At 40.3% G+C, this 6176-nt stretch overlaps 1 pseudogene; it reads right to left on the bottom strand.

Annotated features, from left to right (window-relative positions):
- Positions 1–601: 601 nt before the first annotated feature.
- Positions 602–718, bottom strand: LOC145293602 (5S ribosomal RNA; annotated as a pseudogene).
- Positions 719–6176: the final 5458 nt, after the last annotated feature.

Genomic DNA, 6176 nt, shown 5'->3' with positions numbered 1-6176 from the left:
GTGGGTGAATAATAGCGTTTCTCTATAGAAAATATGACAGTTATATATTCAATCACTTTTATACAGAATATTTCAATAAGCACGTTTGAAACATGTATTCTGTACCATCATAAACATGCAGGTATGCATTTAGAAATTGTTAATTTTCTTATTCTCATGATATTTAAATGCAGATTTTGCATTTGTACTTTTTTAGAAATTAATTTCCATATATTGTTTTTACCAGATCACTTGATTAAAAGTTGTGTACATGTTATTAATTTCTATTATAATTTACCATATTAATGTCCTCTAGCTGTATTCTCTCCTCCTCTATTTGTATTTCGCTTGGCCTCTCTCTATCCAAATCTCTTTCTCTGTATATATATATATATATATATATATATAGAGAGAGAGAGAGAGAGAGAGAGCGAGAGAGAGAGGGAGAGAGAGAGAGACTATGGCAGACTATTGATACTAACAGTAAGGGTGCCTGCGCGTGATTTTTTTGTGGTAAGTGTTGCGCAATCTTCAACACACCTTTCTTGAGTCGAAATTGTTGAATACCAGTGGACCGAGAAGGTTTACAACGACTGGAAATAATGCCGAGATAAGCGTAGAGCAACTACAGCGACCAGAATTCCCAAATGGGCACCCATCCACTACTAACCAGGCTCAACGTTGCTTAACTTCGGTGATCTGACGGGAACCGGTGTGTCAACATGATAATGTCGTATATTTGTGTATGTATACATAATAGGCATATTTTTTAATTACTTTTTCACCCCAAACAATGCCCATTGCTACCTTGGTGTAGGGGGCTACTATCGGGAGCAGACACTACTGGGGACTTATGTTGGGATTTGGGCAGCAAGATGTTCGTTCACGTTGCACTTAAACTTCTGAATGTAAGTACAGTTGAGGAAGCTGGAACTTGGAATGAAACTCCAGAGTCTAGCTGTTCTGGGGAAGAAACTACTGGAGTAGAAATATTTTTACATCTAAGGATCTCTACTGTGTGGGGGTGGGATTTAGCTGCCTGTCGGGTTTGTCGAGGGTGTCCACGTCGTGGGAGCACAAGTGTCTGCAGTTCGTCAGGCATTCGCCATTAAAATACTTGTAGAACAGGCAGAAGGATGCAACGTTTCGTCGATTGGACAGAGGATGAAGCTTAGATGCCAGTTCAGGACCTATCCGATTGGTGACTCTTTTTTTAACCTACTCTAGGAGCGAGAGATTAGTAGCAGATGTACCACCTCAAATGTGACAACAATACTCCATACATGGCCGAATGGTGGCCTTACAGACGTGCAGGATACTTTTAGGTGTCAGTAGTTTTCTAGCACGGTAGAGAGAGCCTACATTTTTCGCAACGACCCTGGCAATGTTTTCAATCTAATTGTTCCAACTCATGTTTCCTATGAACGTTAGGCCAAGCAGTTTGAAAGATCTACTCTCAGACAGGGAGTCACTGACCATTGCTATTGGGGGCAGAGAAGGTTTCTTGTAATTATTGAAGGAACCCAGTTTAGTCTTGGCAGGATTAAATGTGACCATCAATTTATGCCGCCATTCCACTACAGATTGGGGTCATCCTCTAGTGTTTTTGCCATTTCTTTAGTTCATTCGTTTCCCTGTCATGCCTGTTGTAGAGTGTAGTGTCATCAGCATATATACCCATCTCAGAGGCAGTTTTGTCGGGGAGGTCATTAATAAATATTAGGAACAATAGAGGTCCAAGGATAGACCCCTGAGGCACTCCCGCATTTATAGAACACTGTTTAGATGTACGACCGTCGAGGACAACCTGGATTTTCTCTTATCTAAGAAGGATTTATATATGTTAAGTATTCTACCAGTGATACCGTATGATTTAATTTTCCTGAGGAGACCCTTGTGTCATACCCTGTCAAAAGCCTTAGATATATCTAGAGCTACCGCTCTGCCCTCCCCCGCTTTGTCCAGTGAATGGTATATATGCGTTCAGAGATTACAGTGAGGATGTCAGCTGTGGAACGGGCGTGTCTAAATCCATATCGCTTGTCAGTCAGAAGTTTAGCATCTGTAAGGTGCCGGACTAGAGCATGGTTAATTATGGCCTCAAATATTTTGGCGAAAAGTGGGAGGAAGCTAATGGGGTGATAATTTGATGGGTTAGTTCTTTCGCCAGAATTCTTGAATATTGGAACTGCAGAAGCAGTTTTCCAACAGCCCAGAAAGCATGATCCATTAAGTCATGTGCTGTAGAGGTTGGAAAGAACTGGGGTTACTTCGGCTGAGCACTTTTTTAATAGCACAGCTGGGATGAGATCAGGTCCACATGCTTTTGAAGTGTGAAGGGTTTTTTTTTATCATAGCGTGTACCTGAGCAGGGGTGATTTTTAGATCGTCTAGCGTGGTGTCTGTTCGCAAAGGAAAATCAGGCAGGGGGTGGTTGGTAGGGTGCAGTGCGGAGTTTGAGGCAAACCGACTGGCAAGCATATTAACTTTGTCGGTTGCTGAGAAAACAACCTCGTGATTGTTGGTTATCGGGGGAATTGTTGATTGCCCATTATTTACTACACTGTTGTAGATTTTCCAGAAGTCACGATTACCTAATTTTTGTGATTCGATGCGTTTTTTAGTGGTTTCATGAAATTCTCTCTTAGCTGTTGCTATTTCTTTCTTAACGTTCTTCTAGCTTCTATATACTGTTACGTTGTTGCTCTATAATAAAGGGTTGAGTGTTTGTTGGGTCATCTCTAATAATGGATTAGAACAGATGACGTGTTATATTATATATTTATGTTGTATTATAAAGGGAATCGTGTGTGAGTGACATGTATTTTCGGAACCTGCCTCTGCTTCTTCGATGTTGGACCATCTTGAATTTCTCGTCCTGAAGGGAGACTTGATACCTGTTTTTGGATTAAAATTCAATCACTCCAAGACAAGGAATTAGTTATATAGTTTATTTCACTTTTCCCAGATGTCCTGCAGAAGGTGGAAAGTGAAATCGGCCTGTGTGGGTTCTTCTTCTACACACGTTAGCGTTCGTCACGCTCCCAGTGAAGTGGAGGAGACAACGGGAAGCCGTTGATTTCTGAGTCCAAATCAAATCTCAACGATTAAGCTAACCTGATCACATGACTTGCACGCAATCCAATCAGCTGATCTTAACTTCCAGTCAACGTGTCTACACCATAATTCCTCTCTCTCTCTCTCTCTCTCTCTCTCTCTCTCTCTCTCTCTCTATTCCTTAACAATACTTCTATTTGTTTGAACTGGACTTATGTCGGTTAAATCTGCGGTATTAATTCTACCTTTGAGCAATGGCAGTTGCGCAAGTCGAAGTAAACCATTGGGGAGAGTGGGGATTGCTATAAAATTTCTATATGGGAACATTGCTGTTTTGAACCATTCAGTTGGCTCATTTGCGCAGGTTTCAGCAGGAACAGAAAAAATATTTCCTCATGGGGATCTCTGATGGCTTCCCAGTCAGCCTTTTTATAATATCTCGTTGTTTTGAGCGCTGGCTCTTCAGTTTGGGGTCTAGAATTTAGGGCGATTTCTACTTATCACTGCATGGTCGGCGTTCCCGAGTAGACTGTCAGCATTTGTGTTCAATCCTCGGAAACTGTAGTCAGAAACAGATCTAGAAGTGATGCTTGTTGTTCTTGCTGGTCAGGTAAACGGGTTGTAAACGTTACCATTTTTGATAGGGAGTGAGATATATCAAAACTATGTGTTGTGCTGCCCACTGGATCTGTTTGAGTAGAGAATCCAAGCCAGTTTTTGTGGTGAGCATTAAAGTCACCAAATACATGTACCCGTGCGCTACTGTCAAGGGAGAGTGCTGTGTCTATGCTGTCAGAGACTTTGTTTATTATGGTGCAGTCATGGGTCGAGTGAGAGCGGTAGAGAAAATAAAAGTAGCTAATGTTGTGGTGTATGTTTAGTCTAAAGCACATAAAGGCTTGATCGTCCGTTTCTAGGTTTTTTTCCTCTAGTCAGGGACAGGGGGGTTCGAATGTAGACTGCAAGTCCCTATATATGTCTGTCAGAGTCCTTACGGCAGAGTGGGAGATAGCCAGACATGTTAATGTAGTTAGAAGGGATGGAGGAGTGTAGGTTTGTCTCGCTTAGTGCTAGAATATCCGGCGTATTTGTTAGGAGAAATGCGTCACCATCAGCTAAATTAGTTCTAAGCCCACGGATGTTAGTGAATGAAAGCATCAAGGGAGGAGGTGAGTTGATTTGTTTGTCCCAAGGCCTGGTTTAAGCTTATGTTTTGTTTGTACTGCCATCATGTTGTAAAGAGTTTCACTTATGTTAGGGGGAGCTGAACAAGAGTTTATGCAGGGTATCAGACAGGCAACACAAGTACACTATTTGCTAACCTTTCTTAAACTAAGACTGTGACCTCGGTAAAGTCCATCGGGGATGAGTGCAGTCTCACTTTCCATGCGCGACATTGCACTGCAAACATCCCGATATTATACAATTTTTGATGGAGCAGCCGCTCTAAGCGCTACCAAAGAGTAAGGGTACCTGCACTACCAGTCGAAAACAGCAGTCAGGAACTGTCAATCCGGTACCCTCAGCCCATCAGAAGAAGATCACCCCAATAAAATTGCACAGACGTGGGTGGTACTCACGCACACCCAAGTGCCCAGTTATGAGTGGTTGGATGTGTCGGGAATGGGAGAACGCTATTCAATGCCCTAGACTAGAAACAAGATATCAAGTTTATATTTGAATTTTAATGGAATATCTAAGTGTTTCCGTCAATATAAAAAAGGCAGCTTTGAACTGAGAAGATAAAAAAGAAACTCCCTTGTTACACTAAGCTAATAATCAGCTAAAATCATCTTACTTTTGGCATCTTTAAGTTTAAAAGATACAGCTTTTATCATCTCTAATCATAATTGATGTTGTTTCTACGTTATACGACGTAACATTTTGTCCACAAACCCCGAACCACTCTTGGTGACTGTAAGGACTTCGATAATCCTCCCATTTATGGTTCATCCAATCAAGACATCGACCACTGATTTAATTGTGATGAGAAAGCGGTATGAATCGCACCAAGTGTTTGGGATCCCGCGTAAACTTGGTGAACCTTGAGTTAATTCTTACAGGAAATACTACGATAGTAATGTCCGAAGCATTAGAAACCAATTTGAAACACCCCCCTTATATCCCAAAGCAGTGTAATATTTCTTTTTTTGAAAGAGCTTGCTTTCTACAGAAACGAAAATATTTAAGCAATTTTATTTATCAAGCTGTGTTCCAAGTCGTAAGCCACCGATTTCCGTAAGGAACAGAAAGCGCGGTTGTCTTAAACATAAGCAACACATTATATTACTCTTCATATTGATCGAAAGTGAGATGTTAGCGACAAACGTACTTTCAATAGGATATGCAGTTATAGTATGAATTACATTGGTCGAGGAAACGCCGGGGAGTTTAATCCTAGGTGTAGAATTTGAACGGTTTAATGGTGTGGGGATTGAGTTTTGGTTTGAGGTGTAATTAGTGTCAATAACCCAAGGCCTACGTGTCGGTTGCAAGGGACTTCTGATTTGACCAACGACACTAATATGTTTACTGAACATTTTTAGCTACTTTTGCCTGAATTTTGATAGTAATCCTGGATAAATATAGGATAATGCTCCCCATTTACAAAGCTGCCTACGTCAATATATTCCTTAAAAATCATGTCACTCCGTATTTAGATTAACCTGCATAATCTGCAGACTTTTATCATATCGAAAACGTATGGCATTACATAGAGTAACAGTAACGTAATGATAAAATATAAAATCTGGAAGAATTTGCAGACCTTGGATGCCCTTTTCCTGGGATATTGCCGCAAAATAATTAAAGTAAATGGTCGTTGATTTGCTGACTGTCAAGTTTCAGAAGGGCTATACTACTTAATAATAAAACGTCTATTGTGTTCCTACTGTACTTGTGTTTCATATCTTTTGAAAAGCTACTTTGATTTACAATAATTGATTGTGCGGAGATTTTTTTGCATTCTAGATTTGAAGTTATTTTTTTATGACTTAACGAGAACACTTAGATACTTCAATGAAGGGGCACATATGAACACGTATAATTATAGAGATATAAAAATAGTATCGAATGAGGGAAAGATTGGTAAACCAGGTACATTCAATTTAGATCAAGTGCTCGGTTTTTGATTAAATGAT

The sequence above is a fragment of the Euprymna scolopes genome, chromosome 14 (genome assembly GCF_053919585.1).
Source record: "Euprymna scolopes isolate OS-2025 chromosome 14, ASM5391958v1, whole genome shotgun sequence".
Lineage (NCBI taxonomy): Eukaryota > Metazoa > Mollusca > Cephalopoda > Sepiida > Sepiolidae > Euprymna > Euprymna scolopes.
Note: the sequence above shows the minus strand (reverse complement) of the source record. Positions and strands in the feature narration are given on the sequence as shown.